The sequence below is a fragment of the Callithrix jacchus genome, chromosome 6, assembly GCF_049354715.1.
Source record: "Callithrix jacchus isolate 240 chromosome 6, calJac240_pri, whole genome shotgun sequence".
In the NCBI taxonomy this organism is placed as follows: Eukaryota; Metazoa; Chordata; class Mammalia; order Primates; family Cebidae; genus Callithrix; species Callithrix jacchus.
Window position 1 is genome coordinate 68,542,140 of NC_133507.1, and position 23,307 is coordinate 68,565,446.

Sequence of the window (23,307 nt, forward strand, 5' to 3'; positions counted from 1 at the left end):
TAAAACAAGTAAAAACAGGCGGGGCACAGTGGCTCACGCCTATAATCCCAGCACTTTGGAAGGCCAAGGTGGGCAGATCACCTGAGGTTGGGAGTTCAAGACCAGCCTGACCAACAAGGAGAAACCCAATCTCTACTAAGCTAGGCATGGTGGCGCGCACCTGTAATCCCAGCTACTCAGGAGGCTGAGGCAGGAGAATTGCTTGAATCCAGGAGGCAGATGTTGTTGCAAAGCATGGAGACCACTCTCCAGCCTAGGCAACAAAGCCAGACCCCATCTCAAGCAAAACAAAACAAAAACACATGAAACAGAGGAGAAATGGTTTCCAGCCTGTTTGAGATATTTCAGAAATCATAAAAACTTTTTTGTATGCATTGGGGACCATTCATGCACTCTAGATAGACCCTCAAGTCTTTTTCTTCTATGCTGTTTGCCTAGACATTCCTGCACAATTATTTATGTTATTGTTTATGAGTACATCTCACATTTGCTTCTTTTGAACCTCATTTAAAAAATATTATTTATCTTAATTTAAATTTTAGTTTATTTTTCCAGGATACTAACCACTCCAATTTATTCAATATCATTTGCAAATTGGTGCAGTATAGTTTTGAATTTTTTGAATAAACAGAAAATATGTTGATTATTATGGGTTCCAAGTCATTCCTCAACCTCCTCTTGGTAAGGCTGTGGAAAAACTTGCTCATCAGTCTAAAAGTAGTATGACTGAGAAGATATTTTCCTCACTTATTAAAAAGATGAACATATGTGATGGAATCTAAAATCTATTTATTCATCTAGAGGAAAAAATGGTAGAGAATAGTCAGAAAAATCCTTTAAAAGAAAGAGTGATAGGGATAGGAGCTAATCTGCCCTTCTACAGATTTAAAAATCTTGGCCAGCACGGTGGCTCATGCCTGTAATCCCAGCACTCTGGGAGGCCGAGGCAGGCAGATCACCTGATGTCAGGAGTTCAAGACCAGCCTGGCCAACATGATGAAACCCCTCTCTACAGAAATACAAAAATTAGCAAGGCATGATGGCAGGTGCCTGTAATCCTATCTATTTGGGAGACTGAAGCAGAAGAATCACTTGAACCCTGGAGGTGGAGGTTGCAGTGAGCCAAGATTGCACCATTGCACTCTAGTCTGGGCAACAGTTCAATACTCTCTCTCTCTCTCTCTGTCTCCTCTCTCTCTCTCTCTCTCTCTCTCTCTCTCTCTCTCTCTCTCTCTCTCTCTGTATATATGTGTATGTATCACAGAATGATAGTAATTTAAGTGACATACTGTTAGGAAGCAGATACACAATTTTTGAATGACCAAATACCAGGAACAATATGTTTGACATTTATCATCTATATAGTTGAATCTTCACAGTTATCCCATTTGACACTGAGGAAATTGATCCTTAGAAAATATAACTAGCTCGGGGTGGTAGATATTATTATTTGCTTACAGTTCTTCATTATTTTGTCCTTGACAAGCCTTCTCTGTGGAGACAATGCACTCTCCTTTCCCATTCACTTAGGGTAGATTGGGTGATCTTCAGACCAATGGAGTGTGGATGGAAGAAAGAATGTGTTGGAGATGAGGTTTAAGACTATGGTAAGTTTCGCCAGACTTTTTGTACTCTTACCATACATTATAAGAAGAATTTTTGGCAGGGCGCAGTGGCTCAAGCCTGTAATCCCAGCACTTTGGGAGGCTGAGGTGGGTGGATCACGAGGTCAAGAGATCGAGACCATCCTGGTCAACATGGTGAAACCCCGTCTCTACTAAAAATCAAAAAAATTAGCTGGGCATGGTAGCGCATGCCTGTAATCCCAGCTACTCAGGAGGCTGAGGCAGGAGAATTGCCTGAACCCAGGAGGCGGAGGTTGCGGTGAGTCGAGATCGTGCCATTACACCCCGCCTGCGTAACAAGAGCGAAACTCCGTCTCAAAAAAAAATAAAAGAAGAAGAAGAAGAATTTTTTCCAGGAAGCTGTTGTTATTACAGCCTGAAAAAAGAAAAAATGTGTAGCACTCAAATCTGACCTGTAGCTTGGAGCAGGGTCCATGTGTGTCCTGAAGAACACTGCAGTGTGACAACTGACCCAGATACCCATGAAAGAAATATTTGTTGTTGTACACCCCTGAGATTTGAGGAAGTGTTTGTTACAAAGTACTATTTCGGAAAAACCCGAGCAATACCTTGGAATTATACAGCTAAGATCAATGAACAATACCTTGGAATTACACAGCTAAGATCAATGAACAATACCTTGGAATTACACAGCTAAGATTTCAATGAACAATACCTTGGAATTACTCAGCTAAGATCAATGAAACAGAGGTGAAAATCTGGAACTAGATAACAATGTGTCCAAGAATTTAACGGAGAAAGTATGGATTGCTCAAAAGTGGTGTGGGGAAAGTAACTAACCATTTGGAAGAAATATGGTTAAATCTTTAATGTATACTTTTAAAAAAGAAACTCTAAGTAGGTTAGAGATATAAATGAAAAATATGAAAAGATAAAGATAATATAATTAGAATAAAATACAGATTTTTTTCTCACTAATCTTGTTATAAAGAATGTCTAAGAGTGATATCAAAGGCATTAATTGGAATGCATAAAAACTTTGCATGATGAAAATGACATAAGGTAAAAAGACTAATGACATACTAAAGAATACATATCACAAACAAAAAATTAATATTTTTAATCCTTGAGAAGTGTTTACAAGCCAATAATAATAAGATGTATACTTCAGAAGAAAAGCAGAAATAAGGTAATAGCCCATAGACACATGGAAACATGATAAACTTCATTAGTAATTAAATTCTGGAAATTAAAAGAAAGAGTAAAATATAATTTCCAACCTATTGGGATGTAAATGATATTTAAGACAATATTAACACAGTGTATTCTGAGACTTGGCAGAATTTGAAAATAAAAAATAAGAAAAGAAAAACCAGTGTAGAAAAGCTGTGAGAGCAAAATGACTATGACGTCTTTTGGAGGACAGTTCAGCAATAACGCATATTTTAGAAAAAGCATTTAATTTTAAGACTTTTGTCTTATGCAGACTCATTGATCTATCATTTCCATTTCTTAAGGAATAATCTTGTCAAATGTAAAAAGATGTATTACAATATTCAAAGTAAAAAACTTGAAACTACCTAAATGTTAATCAACAGAGGATTGATCAAATAAATTATAGAATAGACATAAAATAAAATATTCATTTTAACAGTAGCCATTAAGAATTATGAAGATCTGTATTTATGTACATTAAAAGACAGCAGTGATTATATATTAAGGGAAAAAAGGAGGCTATAAAACTATACACAGTGTGGTCTCATTTTTATAAATATGTGAAATATATGTTAATATAATTAATATTTGAGGAATAGGCTTAAAATTATTTATGGTAGTTTTTTTTGGATGATAGGTTTATGGTTGATCTTCATAGAAGAAAATACTTGTAGTCTATAATATTGAATGCTTTCTACAATGGTAATATATAGCCAGAAATAAAAGCAAAACACTTGCCTTTTTGAAATGAAAAATACATACAAGCAATATCTTCTGCAAATATGGAAAAGTTTATAGGACTCAAAATGGGTGATACCTATTGTTTCCTCCTTGTCTAGGCTCTCATAAATTATTCATGGAAATCCTATTGTACTAATAATTATTTTTCGTTCATTACTCCTTTGCATTCCTTTTCAGAGAGTGACAGGTATTATGCTGTGCAGTCATTTATATTATAGAATATTCTTTATAATAGATATTTTCTTAAGCCATGTTTACATGATTTAAAAATCACATAAACAAAAGAGTTACTTTGGCTAAATTCTTAATATTTCTACACAAACCAATAATTTTAGCTTGAACCTGTACTGACCAACTTGAATGGACCAATTACTTTTGGATTATTTTTAAGATTAAAGTCAAGAAAAGTATAAAAATTAACAGTTTCCTTCAGTTATTTAGAGGAAAAAAAATAGAAAAAAGTCTTCAATGAGAAAAATTAACTTTACAAAGAATAGCAATTAGGCAATTGATATAGTATTATACATATCTCTATCAATCTATTGATAGTGATACAGATATAAAAAAACCCAGGGATAAACTAATAAGCTACAGAACTTGTGTAGGACCCATATGATGAAATTTCAAATTTTTCAAAGGATTGCAAAAAGTTTTGAAAACTATTTCTATAAGAGTAACTGACAGGCTGGGTGAGCTGGCTCATGCCTGTAATCCCAGCACTTTGGGAGGCCGAGGTGGGTGGTTCACGAGGTCAAGAGATCGAGACTATCCTGGCCAACATGGTGAAACCCCCTCTCTACTAAAAACAAAAATTAGCTGGGTGTGGTGGCACGCACCTGTGGTCCCAGCTACTTGGGAGGTTGAGGTGGAAGAATCGCTTGAACCCAGGAGACGGAGGTTGCGGTGAGCTGAGACTGCACCACTGCATTCCAGACTGGCGACAGAGCAAGACTCCGTCTCAAAAAAAAAAAGTAACTGATAATATTTTAAAGCTGTCCCATCATTTATATATTTAATGTAATTCTGCTTAGGATTTCCAATACGTTTTTAAATTAGCTATGACATTACCTTTCTTTTAATTGGGCAGCCCTCTGAATCAGAATAGGTCTAGAGAGAGTCCTAAAAATTTTTTATTGTGAAAATAACATGGGCTTCTCCTGAAAAATTCATGCCATGCAGAAGGTGTTAAGTGAAAAATATTGTCCTTGGCCTACATCCTGACTCCTCAATCCAACTCCCCAGAGGTAAATCATTGTAAACAGCTTTAAAAAAAATTGTGGTAAAATATACATAAAATAAAAAGTATTGTTTTAATCATTTTTAGGTGTACAGTTCAGTAGCATTCGGTACATTCACATTGCTGTGTGATTATTACCACCATTCATCTCTAGACCATTTCCATCTTGCAAAACAGTCTCCTCTGTAAACCTTTAACAATAACTCCCATTGTCCCTTTCCCTCAGCTCCTGGCAACCATCATTCTACTTGATGTCTCTATAATCTGACTACTTTAGGTACCTCAGATGAATGGAATTATGCAGTATTTGTCCTTTTGTGTGTAAGTAGCTTTTTAATAATCTTTTTGAAAGTTTTTTCAAAGACATTTACAAAAATTTTATGACTAATGCTTGTTCATGGTAGAAAATCCAAACTGCCTAAGAAGATTCTTTATAGTAAAAAGCAAAAGTTCCTCTTCTCCACAATGTCCATTCCCACTCACCAAAGCTAACCATTATTAACATTTTTTTGACCAATCTTCCAGAATGTTTGCATGTATCAGTAAGGAACATCCTCACATACACATGGGCATGCACACACACTTCTACGCTTTTTCTGACATTTTTTTAGTTTTGAGGGCTAATATATATGTTGTTGTACAATTTGCTTTTTTTACTAGCTTGAGTACTTTTTCACAGCAAAACATATGTTCTTAAGTGAATGTTTTTTTAACTTAATGTAATTCAGTATAAAATGAAAGAATAGTCAAGAATGACAGAAAATTTTGGAAAACTACTGAAGGACTTGCAATACCAGATATATGACTATATTATTAAAATAGTGTGATAAAGATAGAAGAATAGAGAAATCAGCGGAGTGGAAATTAATCTCAGGAGAGGACCCTAGAAGTTAAAGCTTTAAGCTAAATTCAAAAATCTTAAAATCACTAGGAAAGAAGTATATTATTCAATAAACTTGCAGGGACAATTGTTTGACAGTTGAAAAAAAAAGATCAAATCCTCTCCTCACATGATAAACCAAAACAAACTGCAGACATATTAAAGCATTAAATGCACAAAATGAAAACAAAAAAAATCATCAAATATGTAGGAGAAAACAAAAGTGAATATTTTAGCAGGGTATGGTCATGCTTTCCTGTAGTCCCAGCTCCTCTGAAGGCTGAGGCTGGAGAATCACTTGAACCCAAAAGGTCTAGGCTCCACTGAGCCATGATCATCCCACTGCACTCCAGCCTGGGTGGCAGAGGAAGACTCTGTCTGAATAAAAAAGAAGTGAAGTAAATTAAAAATAATAAAAGTGAGTATTTATCTAACCTTTTGTGAGGAAAATTTTCTTTTTTTTTTTCTTCCCAGATGGAGTCTTGCTGTGTCACCCAGCTTGGAGTGCCATGGCGCAATCTCAGCTCACTTCAACCTCCACCTCCCAGGTTCAAGCAATTCTCCTGCCCCAGCCTTCCGAGTAGCTGGGATTACAGATGCAAACCACCATGCCTGGCTAATTTTTGTATTTTTTTTTAGTAGAGACAAGTTTTCACTATGTTGGCCAGGCTGGTCTCAAACTCCTGATCTTATGATCCACCCACCTTGGACTCCCATAGTGGTGGAATTACAGGTGTGAGCCGCTGAGCCCGGCCGTGAGGAAGATTTTCTAAATGGACCACTAAAGGTAGACATCTTAATGAAAACACTCTAGAAATTGACAATTTCAAAGTGAAAACGTAAATAACAAAATATGATAAAGTTTAGCTTAGAAAGATACTTGTAAGATGTATGGCATAGTGTTACTATGCTAATTTTACATAAATAACTCTCTATATAAAAAATACATCCCAACAGAAAAAAATGGATGTTGTATAGGAATAAGTACACTACAAAGCAATATGTAAATGATAAACAAATATATGAAATTATTAAAGTTTTCAAGTAAGCAAAATAACTAAAAGAACAAATATTTTTCAAACACCAAATTAGACATCATTAAAAACCTGATAACATTTAGTGTTGGTGAAGATATGGATAAATAGAAAATCTCATCTACTTCCATTCTGGAAGTCACTTCAGCCTATTAAAACTTATTTTAAAAAATCTTTTTGACCATAAAATTCCCCTTTTAGAAATTTATCTGGAGGAAGTAATTATACATGTATGCAAATATTTGTCTACAGAGATGTTCCCATAGCATTGTTAGTGATATAGAAAAATTAGCAATTATTGGCCGGGCATGGTGGCTCATGCCTATAGTCCCAGCACTTTGGGAGGCCGAGGTAGGTGGATTACTTGAGGCCAGGAGTTCAAGACCAGCCTGGTCAACATAGTGAAACCCCATCTCTACTAAATAATACAAAAATTAGCCAGGCGTGGTGGCACATGCCTGTAGTCCCAGCTACTCAGTAGGCTGAGGCAGGATAATCACTTGAGCCTAGGAGGTAGAGGCTGCAGTGAGCCGAGATTGCACCATTGCACTCCAGTCTGGGTGACAGATGAGGCTGTCTCAAAAAAAAAAAAAGGGCTATTACCAAATACATAGTATTAGGGAACTTGTTAGATAAAACTGTGGTGCATTTATACTATGGAATACTATAGTTGGTATTTAACAACATCAGAAAATGTGATATATTTTAACTGAAGCCTCACTCATAAATGAGTAATGTTATATATCCTAATTATTTTTAATATATATTAATGCATAAAAATATATATAAGGATATACTCTACAGGATTAACAGATGAACAGATTAATGATTTTTATTTAATTATTTTTTATATTTCCATAACTTCCACAATTTCCACAATGAACATGTATTACTTTTGTAATCAGAAATAATGTTATAAAAATAAAATACTTTTAAAAAGCATTTATGATACAGATATTGTTATTTATGTTTTTCCTCAAGTGATTTGCTGCTCTGCCTTAGTTTGCCCAAGTCCCAGGTAAGCTTCTGGGCACTTGATTGAAAAAACAAATCAAATAAATCATTAGACTAAAAGTACAAGTCAAAGAGCTAAAATATATCTTTTCATTTTTAACAATGAAACGTGACTATTATAATTAAAATAATTCAATTTGCATTATATGCCTTTAAATAAAGATTAAATGGACCTCCCTCACATACCAAATTATTATGTAATCCAGTTTCATTTTTAACTAATGGGAACGCAAATTAGTATAATTTTATAATTTAATACTCAGCAACAGATTATATTTTAAAATAGAGGAAACTAAATATTTTTCCACATACCATCCTTAGGGAACAAAGCGTATCATAAGATATGACAAATAGAAAAGTCTTTATTTGTTCTTTCCAGAAAATGAAAATTTGCTGATTTGATGACAAATATATGTATACATATTATATGTAATAAAATTATCATGATAATAAAATCAATGAAATATTGAAATTTTAAGTGCAGCCTGGGCACAGTGGCTCATGCCTGTAATCCTAGCACTTTGGGAGGCCGAGGTGGGTGGATTACCTGAGGTCAGGAGTTCAAGACCAGACTGACCATCATGGTGAAATCCCATCTTTAAAAAAAAAAAAATTTAAAAATAAAATGAAAAACAAATTTTAAGTGCAAAGCATCTGGTTAAAACCGCCTACTCTTGCTCATATATCCTTTTTTATTTTCTATTTATATTAGCAAAATAAACTTTACATAATGCCTCAAATAGTTAATGAATATAAAACTCTAAAACAGCAAATATGTATTGTAACATATCTTTTGGAATCTGATTTCAGGTACGACTAATTTGACAGGCAGTATGATAAGGAACAATCTGAATGACATGTAAACAGGAGGGGGTAAATTCCAAGCACAGCCTGAATGAGAAGTACAACTCATTTCCCAAAACCCAGATGCGTTTTGAACACATCTCTGCAGTCTCCATGTGAAACCAGGAGCTGTTCCCAAAGGAGAAAACACTGCCCTCCAGTGGTCTTCAATGAAGAAATGGAAATAGTTTCAGGTACCATGATAGTAGCATTTACATGAAACATGGTGTATTTATCTAGTCTCATTTTTGGCTGTATTTCTTAAGCTGAAACACGTCTACAACTGAGCATAAGGACAAAATTTCCAAGATAAATTCTAACAGGTAGTAACTCCAGTTAGATAGACATATTAACAAGAAGGATTATGAATTTCTGACCCCAAAAGCTGACCATTTATTTGATTATCAAAATTGGATTATGCTAGCCACCTATAGTTTCTCACTTCCCAGATAAGAAAGAAGAGATTTCATCTCTATGTTTCCCTTGTTGGCCAATTTTTTAGCTAAAAGACATTTAAAATTGTACAGCAGGCAGAACCCCAGGGGACTGAACAGTGTTCCAACATCCTTAAAGGCTTCCCATCACTTGAAAAACCAAATTCTTCCTCCTGTTTCTTAAACTAACCAAAGTAGGCAAAAGCAATTTTTAAAAGTCTTTGTGTCTAGCATTGGAACTTTCTCATATTTCACACCATTATATAAATGTCACTCTAACCTATATGTATCACAAATGCTACGCTAAATTAGGGCCAAATTTGCAACCTAGTTTAACTGGGTTTCCTCTTTTTGCAAATGCAGTTTTTGTGTCTGCATTTAGCAATGCATACAAAAACTGTCCGTGTAGCTAACTGCTTCAAATTGCTAAATTTGAGGATGGATGTGTAGATCTCCCAGTCTTTATGTATGTGCCAAAGCAATCCTGTTTCTAGTCATATAAAGACTTCCTAATCAAATGGACCTTGACTACATTGCTAAATTCTTGGACCACTTCACTTACTCTTTTGGATTTAGTAAAGGGAAAGATAAGAATTTTAAGAGGGGAAAGAGTTTTCAAACCTCCTCCATGTCTCTGTCCTTCAGGAACCAGAGTGGACTACAACACATAAGACAGACTTTAGAGTCTGACAGCTATAAAGCCTCATCCATTACAAGCTATGTGACTTAAACTTAGCTTTATTTTTTTCATCAGTAAAACAAAATCATGTTGGTTTCATTAGGTGATTATTAATGATTGAGTGAGAGATTATTAATGATTGAGTGAGAGAATGTCTAGCACAGAGAAAGGGCTTAACCAAGACATTATTATAATTATATCACCATCACTTCTTAGACTATTAATCCAGTGTTCAAGTAAATTTCCTAGAGGTATGACTTTCTAAAATTTATTCCCATTTGTCATCTTAAATAATGTTCATCATTTAGTTTACTATATAGAAAATGTCCTGAGTCCTCCACATACATTCTTTAAAACAAATGCCTTATGCTAAGAGAAAATATTTTAACATCACATTCCTCAAATATAGCACCTTTAAGTATGAATCAAGTTTTTCTTCTTTTCACTCCCACAGAAGATGGTATCCATTATATAATCACCGGGATTCACAAAGTGCTTTAGGATGTAAAAAATGACGAATATCAAAATTGTAATCATTACAACAGTGGTATAGTAATTAGACATATTTGGGTATATTGCAGTAAATTTAAAAGTTTCTGAGCTTAAGAAAATAAAGTTCCACAACCATAATTGTTCTAGTTATTTAACTTAATATACATTTCAGAGAGAAAAATTACTTTCTTTAGGAAATTAATGCACTATCCTTTGAGATGAAGAAAACCCTACACATTTTAACAAGACATTGTCTGTTCTTATCACTACCTGTGGTAAGGAGTTTTTACTGAGCCATGATAACGCACCTTTATCTCCTCCCTCTGTGTACACTTGCAGCATTATAACACATAGTTTTATCTGGGTAAATTTACTGAGTATGGTCTTTACTGATCATGACATCTCATCAATAATCTCATTATGATACTTTATGTTATACAACATTGACTCTTTGATTACTCAAAATATTTCTCATGACTCAGAATCAAACTGTGATTTAAAACAGAAAGTACTGATGAATGGAGAATGCAACAGTGATTGGATAAATGTTTGATATTTATCAAACTCTTAGAAAATTTTGGGACAAAGTACCATTTAAAGATAAAGCAAATAAGTACTGCTAAATATTGCAATAGTGTATATGTGTTACACTGAAGCCTGTGTATAAGCATTAACTAGGTACCAATAAATGCAAATAAACTTTGGTTATAGCTTATCTAAATCTCAAAATTTGACAATTAAACATATGAATTTGTAATAAACATTCTGAATTTTTAAAAATGTATCATATATTTGTAACAGTGCCAAAATAATCTAAAGTCAGAACACTTTCTGGGTATAATTATATTATTATAATTCTCTACCTTGACAGATGACAATTTTAGAACACCCTAAATACAATTTCTAGTATATGCACTAAAATAAAATGTAACAGATAGACAACTCACCATAGTATAAGTTAACACATTCAAATTTAGTAATTTATTTTCCAGGTGGAAACCAGGCTTCTTGGAAGACTTCAAACTATGCCAAATGGTCTGATTTCACCATAGAGGTAGGCACTAGAGGACTAAATTTACTTCTGTGTAATTTTTGTTAGCTACATTTTACATGCAAATGTCTATACAACCATGTTAATGAAGTTATAAAGAAGAAAAGAAAGTTGGCATTCCCGCTTTTGTTTTATTCCAAAGCAACTTTTCAATTGAGTTACTATCATTTTAAGCCATTGTTATTTAATTATAAGAAAACAGAAAAGTCTAACAATGCATTCAAATTGGATTGCAAGTAAAGAAAAGCAATATCTTACTTCTAAATAAAATTTAGATTTGACATTTTTTTCCCTCCTACTTTTTTTTTTTTTTTTTTTTTTTGAGACAGAGTTTCACTCGTTACCCAGGCTGGAATGCAATGGCGCAATCTCGGCTCACCGCAACCTCCGCCTCCTGGGTTCAGGCAATTCTCCTGCCTCAGCCTCCCGAGTAGCTGGGATTACAGGCACATGCCACCATGCCCAGCTAATTTTTTGTATCTTTAGTAGAGACAGGGTTTCACCATGTTGACCAGGATGGTCTCGATCTCTTGACCTCGTGATCCACCCGCCTCAGCCTCCCAAAGTGCTGGGATTACAGGCTTGAGCCACCGCGCCCGGCCCTCCCTTCTACTTTTATGGCGTTCACAACATAGGATCCTTCTAGTGGAATCAGACAAAAAAAAGTTTTGTTAATAATAAATATTTTATTTATTATTAAAAACTTCAATTTTCTGATCCTGAGTTGGTTATTTAGAAGAAAATTTGTTTCCTGCTTATCAAGGGGCTCAAAATTTTGTGCACCCCAAGTGGAATTGAATGCTTAATTGATAGCTATGCAAAATCTTTTTTCCAAGAAATAAGCAAATACATTTAAATTTGACATGGGTAAATTTCCTATAAAAATGTTGATATTCAAGATTCAAAGCCCATATTGGTAATGAAAGTGGGCCGTATACTTTTAGGTGGAACATTAATAATGTAAAATTTGTCTCATTATAAGAAAAGTGTGCCTATGGTATATGAAAAATAATGGTTTAAACTAAAGACACAGTTGATTTGCAATAAAACTGAAAGTAATATCTCCAGAAGTGTAGGTGATAAAAGGAGAAAGAGAGAGCAATAATGGTTGTAACTCTGTTTTTATGATATAGGTTACAGCCAAGACTGGATACAATCTTATTTCATATATTCAAAAGAATAAAGCAAAATAAAACCTCCTTCACCCTCACACATTAAAAGGAATCAACATCTTGACCCAAAGTTAAAACTCCTATAACTTGGAAATATCTGTAAAACCCCCAACACCAAGGTTTCTGTAACCTGTCACATCAGAGAAATAGGGTGATCTTCCACCATGGAAATATGATCATTAAGAATTCACAGATTATCTGAAACATTGGCTAATCACCCCCTACCCCCAACATCCCCTCCTCCACTGAGCTAGAGGGAAAGAGAAAAAGAAGAGCGGGAGAGGAAGACTCAAGGCATTGGTGAAGCCTGCTATGTAAATGCCAGGCACTTCTTGGGGCTTAGACCACCAACCTAATTCTAGTCAGAACTACTGTAGGACTGACTGTATCAGGGCAACAGATTACTTAGTGTGTGATGATTGGGGTGGGGGGACCACAATGTTAAGAAATCTAACAAATTCATAGATTTTTAAAAGACATTTGAGAGTGTTGTGTTTACTCATGCTGGGCAACATAAACCATAAACCTTGCTGGATTTCTGCAAACTGCTACATGAAGGATACAAACGACATTCCTGTCAATGGAAGGAAGAGACAGACAGAAATCAAGACAGAGATAGGCAAAACCCCGAGGATGTGAAGCTTCTTCCAATTGCAAGCTGTAGTGGAAGGTGATGATGACACCCAGAACAAAAATGTCTTTTTCACAAAGATGCTAAAGCCCTTGTTTTGTGATCTCTGTGTACAGAAAGAATGATCCATGGAAAGGACTTAATTTCTCAATTTTCTGGAATCAAAATATAAGGGCTTTTTAGTTATTTTAAAGTTCTTCCTGTAGAGCATATTGTTGTGTTCCATGAAACAGACAAAACTCAGCAAGACAACAAAGACTTGATCTGCAGGAGAGAAGGTATTAAAGAGCAAGTCTTCTCCAGAGGGTAATTAATCCTTAGTCATTCATCTTAGAAGTCCCAGTTACAGTTAAGGTTAATGTTCAGGTAGCTTCTTTCTATTTTCTTTAAAAATTTTTTTAAACATTTTTTTTTTTTTTTACAGAATGTTATACTATTAATTGCCAATTTGCATATGTGTGCAGCTGCTGTTTTGGCTCTGAACTCAATCCGATAAGCTTGCTGGAGGTATCGCAGAGCACTTGGCAGCTTTCCTATTTGAAAAGAAAGCCTCTCCCCTCTACAGAACAGCTGATCGTCTATCAGCGATAGACCCTGATGGCGTGAATTACAATTACACTACTTTTCACACTAAATCTGGGTGATAGCTACTTGGAAAGAAGTTTCATCATTTTTTACCACAAACTGGAAAAAGAATTACATGGTCATGCTGTGCTTTTAAAGGCAGTTTGGTTCACTTTTGTCTATTTAACACCTAATTCCAAGAAGTCCATAGGCATCCAGAGATCTGAATGGTGTGTAATGAATTCACTGTTTAGATTGAAGATTTTAAAAATCTACCTCAAATTACATTTATTAACAGGGCGACCAGGAAGTGTTAAAGTTGTTAGACGCTTCATTTATTAAATAATTTGTGGGTATTTTCAGTTGTCATATCTAGAGTCATGGGGTTTGCTTATTTTTTTTTAATTAGCAATCCAAAACAATGCTACTGAAATTTAACAATTCATCACATAATCTTGGGCTCTTCAGTTCAGCTGCTAATGTTAGATAATTCAGATTGTTATTTTGATCTGTTTATAAATGATTTGGGTTGCATTGTGCTGTGAGGAGAACTGCAGTAGCCCAGGCAGATGAGCTTTCTCTTATTTCCTGCATTGCTCAGGATGGTTGAGGGCCTTTCCAAAAAATGCATTTGGGGAGTTAGCTTTAGCATCTAGCAAAAGCAAAGAAGTGATGGGTCAGGGGGCACTAATAATAACTTGATTTATCATCAGTTATTTAACTTCATTATTAATTTACATTTCCTGTTTGTTCGGAAAACTGAGGAAGGGCCTCTTTGCCAAATTACATTTTGTTAGAATCCTCCATTTCTCCCATTTTCTGGGACGTTAGAAATTATGGTCTTTCCTCTTCTTGAAAGAATCGGCCAGCCATCAGAAAATTGAAAAGGCTCCTAAACATCCTTTTTCTTTCTTCTTTCTCTCCTCAGCCCTCTTCCCTTCCCATCTTGACATTTAAATCCATTTATTGGGGGGGGGGGGGAAGAACAAGAGTTAAACCCACCTCAGACAGCAGAAGTGGAACACATTAATCCTGACGTAGTTAACCTAAGAGGAAAATAGATTTTGTTTTCCTCTTTTAGTCGCTAGCTTTATTAGATTTCTCACTCTCACAGATTATCCGAAGACTACCCATTGATTGATCGCCCGTAGAGCTGCATTTGGTGTAAAGAAAAAACTCACAGCTTTATTGGCTCTCAGGAGACAAAACAAACAGAACAAGATATTCATATTAATGCAAACAATGCAACAAATGAGGGGAAGAATCGCCCGGCTGAAGCGAGGCCCAGCGCTGCCGCGGCTGGGGGCGCTGAGACGGGCCTGAGCGCCTCCCTCCCGGGAGCCGAGGTTTCCCGGCGTTCCACGACCCTGGGCGCCCGGAGCAGTCGGTCCCCCAGGCCTCCAGCCGGCAAAGAGGTCCTGGGGTTCGGGCGCGAGGCCCCTGTAGGGCCGCAGGCGGGCCAGGCCAGCGCCTGGAAGAGGCCTCCTGTCCAGGCCTCTGGGAAGGGCCTGCCTCTCTCGGCCCCTCAACGCCCGCAGGGTGGCACTGGAAGGGACCTAAAAGCGCTCCAGCTTTCTGCTTTCCTCTTCCCCAGGCCTCCCAGGGGCCCACTGCCCGCATCTTAGTTTCCCTTTCCTGCAGGGTCAGGGGTGAGAGGGAAGGATTCTCAGGTGTCATCTCCTAACCCGCCCGGAAGCGGAGGCTAGAGAGACGCCGGGGCACTCTGGAGGGGAGGAAGCGGTGTGCCACGAATTCTCTCTCTTAAACGCTCACGTTATTACGGAGGAGACTTTATAAACACTTTACACACAGCACAAACCATTTTATCAGCAAAAGCAAGGGGAGGAGGGCGTACGGTGAATGCTGAGAGATGTTCAAGAAGCCCCGAGACGTTCCCTGCGGAATGAAAAAGGAAGAAAGAAGATTCCGGGCGGAAGAAGAGATATTAGCTCCACACCTATCCACCTCCCCAGCCCCAAACTAGGAGAGAATCTGCTAAGATTCAATTTCATATCTATATAGTCAATGTGATGTTAAAAATAGGGTTGCCAAATATTGCGTGGGGCATTCTTAGAGTAAAACATTGTTACCTACCTGAAATTCAAATTTAACTGGGCATCCTGTGTTTGTATTAACTAAATCTGGCAATTCTAACTAAAAAATATTTTGCCGAAGAAACCATACAATAAGGAAAGCTCATTGTCTGATGTAATCAGATTATTGGGGACATTTTTAATGGAACCTTGCCTGGAAAAAGAAACCGAGTTGCTCCTAAAGCATACTTTTGTAAGCACGTGGTATGGTGAAGGAAGAAGAAATGACTGAAGCGACTTGGAAATGTCCTTGCATATTTGAGAAGGAAGTGGCAGTCATTTGTTGCTACTTCACTAGGAAATGGACCTGAGTTCCTTCCCTAAGGTTGGTTGATTGGGTCTCACCCACAGAAACCTTCCCTTCCTAGCCAGTAGACCATACCCTAGCATGTCTGCAAGTTAGCTATGGTGGTTACCATGTTGGCATTAGTGTATACATTTTTGTTTTCTTTTTCTTTTTTTCTTTTTTTTTTTTTAAGAGGGAGTCTCTCTCTGTTGCCAGGCTGGAGTGCAGTGGCTCCATCTCAGCTCAGTGCAACCTCCACCTCGCCGGTTCAAGCGATACTCCTGCCTCAGCCTCCCAAGTAGCTAGGACTACAGACACTACCCAGCTAATTTTTAGTTTTTAGTAGAGACTGGGATTCACCTTGTTGGCCAGGATGGTCTCGATCTCTTGACCTCGTGATCGGCCTGCCTCGGACTCCCAAAGTGCTGCGATTACAGGCGTGAGCCAGCGTGCTCCACCCCCAGTGTATACATTTTTTTTAAACCTTGACTATAGAGCCCCGTTATCCATTGGTATTTAGTTTATTTTGAAAAAACAAAAAAAGTTGAGTTGAAAACTTTAAAGGCAAAGTCTGCTTTGAGATGTATCAAAGGCTTTAAACCTAGAAATAGATTTCATCAAATAGGGTCTTGCAGATGCTGAAAGAAAAGGCTTTGCAATGCCAATAGTAAAACCTCAGGAAAAACGCAACAAAACAGTGGGTCTTTGCATATTGAAATGTATGTGAGAGGGTGAGGAGTCAGAAAGCTGCTTTCTGGAGGAAGCCTGCTGCTTACATCGTTTCCCCAGCCTCAGAGAGAGCTTTTTCAAGCAAGCTTTATCACCCTTACTGATACTTTGGATCCCTAGTGAGCTAGACTTCCTTTTAAGCCAGTTGCTTGAAGTGGTCTGAACACACCTGCACAGGATGCCCCTTTATCACTGGCTGGTAGAGCTATTTAACAACTGCAAATGGAGAAACTATTTGTCTAATGAGTGTGGTTTTCAGAGTTGATTCACCAACACTCTGGGGGGAAGATAATATAAGGCTGAGACCTCCTTCTGAGCTGCACAGCCTTCTCCAAACAGTGAAGGCCAGCTCTGGAACCAAATGAAGTATTTGGTTGGTTTAGAGAATGTTTTAGTTCCAGATCAATAGTTTTAGAAAATACGTAAGCTCACTTCCAGTTCATGCTGGTTAGCTATTTATTTCCCCCAGACAATCTCTAACCTTTGGTTTAGAATTCAGACTGTTAAAAAAAACTTGGCACTGTGGTTTGGCAGTTATGGTATGGTTAAACTCCATACTCTATCAGTACAAATCATTTTTATCTTCTCACATATTAGTGTCTCAAACTACAAAAATATGTTCCATGACTTGCTCTTCTCTCACTGGAGCAGGCCTGAAAGATGCTCAACGCCAGGTGCTTCTTCTCTGAGCAGAAATGGACTGGGGCCTTTGTTAGAGTGGTGATAAATTAACAGCCTTTTTAATTGATTTTGGAGTCTGGCTCTGTTGCCCAGACTGGAGTGCAGTGGTGTGATCTTGGCTCACTGCAACTGGACTGGGGCCCTTGTTCGAGTGGTGATAAATTGACAACCTGTATGTATGTATGTATGTATGTATGTATGTATGTATCGAGATGGAGTCTGGCTCTGTCACCCAGACTGGAGTGCAATAGGGTAATCTCAGCTCACTGCAGCCTCCGCCTCCCAGGTTCAAGTGATTCTCCTGCTTCAGCCTGCTGAATAGCTGGTACTGCACGCGCTGCCACACCTGGCTAATTTCTGTATTTTTAGTAGAGACGGGATTTCACCATGTTGGCCAGGCTGGTCTCGAACTCCTGACCATAGGTGATCCACCTGCCTTGGCCTCCCAAAGTGCTGGGATTACAGGCATGAGCCACCTCGACTGGACAACAACCTTTAAATAATAAACCCCACTCCAAGTGTCAGGTAATGTCAGATCCCCTACTCTCTTTGTGGTTTAGTCTTGTATAAAAAGATTTCGGGTAGGACTTAGGCTTCTTCCGAAACAAAGCACAAAGTCAGTGAAAAAGTATATTTTCTTTAAGCTAAGGGCTGGTTATGGAAAAACACAGTGGAAAAAAACAGTAGTTTGAAAGGCTGGAGAGCATAAGTTGAGTTCTAACTATTTGAATAGGTGTGAGGGACTCATTTATTCTCTTTAGATACAGTGTGTGTGTGTGTGTGTGTGTGTGTGTGTTGTTTTGTCCACAAAAAGAAAGTTGAATTAGGCAGTCTTTAATATTTTCTTATTTTACAACTATGCCCTGACTTATTTTAAAGTGAGAAGTCATCATTTGTACACTCCTTCCAAACTATCAAAAAGATAGTTTTTGAATGTATTCATGGTAGAGCCCTAAACAACAAAGGACACATGGGCACATGCTAGGATATCCAGGCATTCTCAATTCCAAGGGGACATTCAACCATGGGAGATGGGTTAAACGTCAAAGGGTTGCATAATCAGGTGCAGAGTCTCTGGAGATGTGTGAGTAACTTTGAGATATACATAACCCTGTATAGCAGGACAAGAGGACAACATGTTTGAGAACTTACTTCAGTCCTATTAGGGGACTGATGCTTCAGAAAAAAGAGAACCACAATAAAATGAAAGCTACAGCTATGCAGTAAATAAACATGGCATAATCACTCTGAATACGCTAGTGCTTGGTGCACTTTAAAGTGTGTGAATTCATCCATGAGGAGCTCTGAGGATGGAGGAAATTGGCAATCTACGAACTGGTTCTAGAAATGACCCAAGAAACTTGCTTCTTTATATCTTTTAGGTGATAGAAGGTGATGTTTCTTTGAGGCCTTCTCGAACTAAAAGCTCCAACAATCTTTCACTCAATAGACTTCATTCACATTCTGAATCTGGTTTTTGTCTCACACATATTAAATTTTACAAAACAGAAAGAAACAATAGAGCTTATTAGGAAAAACTTGTTTTGAATAGTAAATTAAGCATAATGGAAATAGGCACATGTTTTAGCAAGGTTTTTTCCCCTTTTTTACCAATTGAACATTTACATCTTTTTCAAAGTGCTGTGATTTTCCCCTTAAGTCTTAAGCTGACACCACACACTTTCAACAAATGAGACTTACATCACTTCTGTCTACTGAGGGAAATCATTGTAATACTGTGGATTCCAAATGCACAGCCTTCCAAAAAAGAGTTTTAGGCAATTACCCCTAAACTGTATTAATCAAATCAATATGGCATTCTAAGAATCCAAAGAACCTAATTTCAAAGACAGTGTAAATCAACTGGCAGCTCTGACTAGTTTCAAATTATGCCTTGTTTTCAGAGACTGGAAACCTGTACATTCAGAGGTACACCTGACTACATGGTGTGTAGAGATATGCCCCAGGTGGAGGAATCTTCAAAGCCAATATATTTTCTTTTATAACTGGTGTCAAATTGATGTATATATTAAAAAATCTTGGAAAATGATCTCAAAAAGGAAGTAACAGCCCAATGAGCCATATGTTCAGGGAACCTAACAGGTTTCCATTGGGACCAAATTTCACTTCACCTTTTTGTCCTTATGTGCAAATAAAAACTTATCTGTAAATACACCGTTAAAACAGTCATGCAAATTTGTGAGGTCCGTAGACTGAGGAAAAAATTACACTAAACCTATAAAAACCAAGTTATTGGAAGACAAAGAATTTGGTGAGATATGTATTTCTCACCAAATTGAATTAAATTTATTTGAGCTCTATAGGTTCACAGCTTTAGAGAGATATTGCTTATATAGAATTGGTTAATGAAGCAAAGGCTGCTTAATTTTGAACACTGATGGAACATCCGAATCTCCACCTTTACATGAATAAATATAAAGTTAAAATTTGTTTTGCTGTTAGATAGGTTGCTATTTTAACACATTCAGACACAAGGGAAATTTCCAAATGCCAGCTAATACTGTAGCACCAAAAAGCCTGTGATATGCTAAGGGCAGAGGACTGCTTAGTGGTTTTCCAGAGTGGAAAACCACTTACTTACACAAAATCTTTTATGTAACTCTTCTAAGATTTTTCAACTTAAAAACTTTAGAACATTCGGAATGATTTTAGTAGATCTTAAGTTTGCATTCAGCTACTCTACTGGTATGCCTGGGCATATTCTAAAAGGAAAAATGATTCACTCTGTGCACTTGTGTAGTTATTCACATGACTAGGATCAATGAGGATGGTATACAAATATCAAAATTTACTCATTTTAATTTCATTTTTGTGTAATTTTATCATGAAATATTACAAAGCAAAATAATATAAATGAAAGCTGGGTGTATATATGACTGAGCTTCAGCAAACCTTATTTTTAATTGATTTTTTAAAAAAGGAACAATGGTGTGTATAAAGTTATGCAAAGGTAAGGGTCAGCAGAAGAAAAAATCACACTGCACAGGTTTTTACTCTGGTGGTCCATCCACGACTTTAGTGGGAAGGAAGTTTTATGATGTTTATAAGGTAGTTTATGCAAACCCGTAACCGTAAAAATATTTTAATGGTAGGAATAAAAGTGTCTTTTAAGCTCAACAATCAGCTTTTACGGTCAAAAAGTAGGAGAAGGTTATATCAAATCTCAGGTCCCCGCCTGCCTCAACAGGTATGAAAAGCCTTTTTCAGCAAACTTGGGTTCTGATGGACTCTTTGTCCAGGGGCAGCCAGGGCGCTGCTGTTTTTGACCAGCTTCTCTCAGGACAGAGTATAGAACAGAGTGGACAGGCGGGGAGCTGGGCATCCAGATCAGCCTCGGCCCCGGTGGCTCCACAGTCTCCGCGACAGTGGGGACCGTGGCCCGCTTCTGTCCAGGCCCTTCTCTCCTCGCGACGGTCTTTCGAAGGAAATCTGGAGGCCCAGACGCCCCTTATTCTAGTCTTGGGGTCAGGAGGTCAGGCCTTGGAAGCACAATTAATACTAAGGCCCTTTTTGTGTCTTCGCTGCGATAATTTAAAGCGTGGACGCGTGGCTCTGGCGAAAAGGGGGCTGCAGGGTCTAAGGGCCGCAGTGCGGGAGGCGTTACGGGGACCGAGGGGCTGACCTCGCCGCAAGCCAGCGGGGCGCGGCTGCTTGCAGGGCAGATTGGGGGCCGCTGGAGGCCTCGGGGTGGCGGCCTCGCTGGGGCAGGCAGGGCAGGGGATCTGCCATCAGTGCTGGAGCCCTTGGCTTTTGTGGCCCTGCTGCTCTTTCCAGCCCTAGCTGCCCCTTGCCTTTTCTGAATTCGCCTGGACTCCCACTCGCTGGTCGACGCGTTCGATTCACCAGAAAGCGAGTGGGCGTGAAAACGCAGGCTCTTCGGCCTCTTCCCCGAAACGTGGATCCTGGAACGCTGGCCCTCACCTCACCGCTCCGCGGAGTGGGCGCGCGGCGGAGGCTGCGCCCTCGGGCGAACCCGCGCGAGGCTGCGCTCGGCCCGGTCGGCATGGGGGGCCGCACGGGGGCTCCCGGCCCGCGAGGGACTCGGTGGCGGTGGCTGGGTTCCACTCGCCAGCGGCGGGAAGGACGCGCGGGAAAGTGAGGGAGCAGGAAGCGGGTGGCGGCGGCGGCGCGGGGCCCGCTGGAAAGGAGGGAGCGCCGCAGGCGGGAGGAGGGAGCGCGGAGGAGGGAGGCCGGGAGGAAGGAGGGAGCGCGGCAGGCAGGCGGAGGGAGGGCTGATTAGCATGCAGCAGCGCTCGCGCGCCCGGCTCCATTGTTTTAACACCTCCCCTCTCCTCCGCGCCAATCTGTCACCGTTCAGCAGGCGAACGCTGCTGCCTCAAATGCTGCTCTTCTCAAATGAGACGGATAATTAGTTGCCCCGCACGAATGCCGCACTCTTCTCACCCCTGATTGCTATCACCTTCTTGCTCCTGGCAGTTTTGACACCTCGTAATCAGCCTGCTGCTTTTCTCTTTTCTTCCCTACTTCTGCTTCCCTCCCCCTCTTTCCTTCCTAGTTTATTTATTTATTTATTTATTATTTATTATTTTAAATGCAATCCCGGTGCCTACTTGGGCGAGTCCTCCGCCCAGTTAACCTTCCGCGTATACATGTATGCACATATCTGTATATGGGAAATCGGGTGTCTGTGCGTGAGCGGGGGGCGGGCTGGCAGTTTTGCGGGAAACACTGCTTCCTCGCGGAGAGAATTCGCTTCTCCTAAAGATATTTTTGGGAAGGGAGGAGTTGGGGAGACCTCAATTAATGTTTTAAAGATCTCTTAGAAATTAACAAACTGGGGAGTCTTGGAATCTGCTGTCAGAAGCGTGTTTCCCCCTCTCTCCTCTAACAAGCACTGACAGCCTAATTACTGTAGCTACAAGCAGCTGTCGAGGCAGCAGCCCGGGAGAGGAGGCACCACAGGCTGGGTGCACCCGGCCGGCCACTGCGCCCAGCGGAACCGCCGAAGCACGGCCCGACTCGGGGACGGTGGAAAGGGGCCAGGCCCGGCGCCCGAGAGCCCCGGCGAGCCGAAGGAGGGCCCTCGAGCCGGCGGACACGCTTATTGTTTCTTATTTATAAAGTCTTTACCTTGAAGGTTAAAAGATGTGAAGAAAGGAGGGGACGTGGGGGAGTGGGAAGAAAATCTTCTAAGCTTCCATCCACCCCTTTTCTACCTCCTCGAGCTCTCCCTCCCCCCGTGTTGGTAAAATAACCACGCAACCCGGGGCTGAGGGGGCGGGGTGAGCCAGGCTGGAGTGTAAGAAAGCAGATGTCCCCGCTGGCAGCAGCCTCAGCCTCCGGGGAAAGCTGCACCGGGCGGGGTGGGGGGGGCCCTCCCGAGGACATTCACCTCCCACTTCTCAGGCATCCCGCTCACAACTGCCTCGCCTCGGCGGGGGTGGTTTTTCAGACTCGGCGTTTCGCGTGTGCAGCTTTTTTACCTGGGAGCTGTTCTTACCCGGCCACGCTTAGCAGATGCCAAAAGCCAGCCCCTGCACGACTCAGTCATGAGACAGGGAGAGACCTGGCGGATGCCCACTCCACTTTTCGAGCGGTGGCCCGCGCTCCCTCTGAGAGCAGGGCAGAGGGCGGCTCTCCAGGCCGCCTCTCCTGTGGCCGCAAAAGGTCTCTGTCCCTCAGAACGTGTAACTTAAGGTGCTGCTGGAACCCAAAAGAAAACAGAGTTTGCTAGTCCTGCTAAAAGCAGGGGGATGGGAAAGGATGGGCTGGGGAGGAAGGTCAATGGTACACTTTGAGTCATTTTCAGAGTTTCCTCTGGTTGTCAGCAAGCTAGTAGATGTCAACTGTGTTGAGAGGAAGTCTTCCCATCTAGAAAAGGACAGGGGAAAAGAAGAATCCCCTTTCACAAGATAGGTACAGTGGTATATTCTGACTGGTACACGCTGGGAAGTTTTTATTTT

At 39.5% G+C, this 23,307-nt stretch overlaps 1 long non-coding RNA gene across 1 annotated transcript; it reads left to right on the forward strand.

Moving 5' to 3' along the window:
- Positions 1-704: 704 nt before the first annotated feature.
- LOC118154574 (uncharacterized) lies at positions 705-11,209 on the forward strand. The gene is made up of 4 exons (XR_004744637.3): positions 705-1,607; positions 5,006-5,100; positions 8,518-8,744; positions 11,148-11,209. It is a non-coding gene; the product is annotated as an uncharacterized LOC118154574 (long non-coding RNA).
- Positions 11,210-23,307: the final 12,098 nt, after the last annotated feature.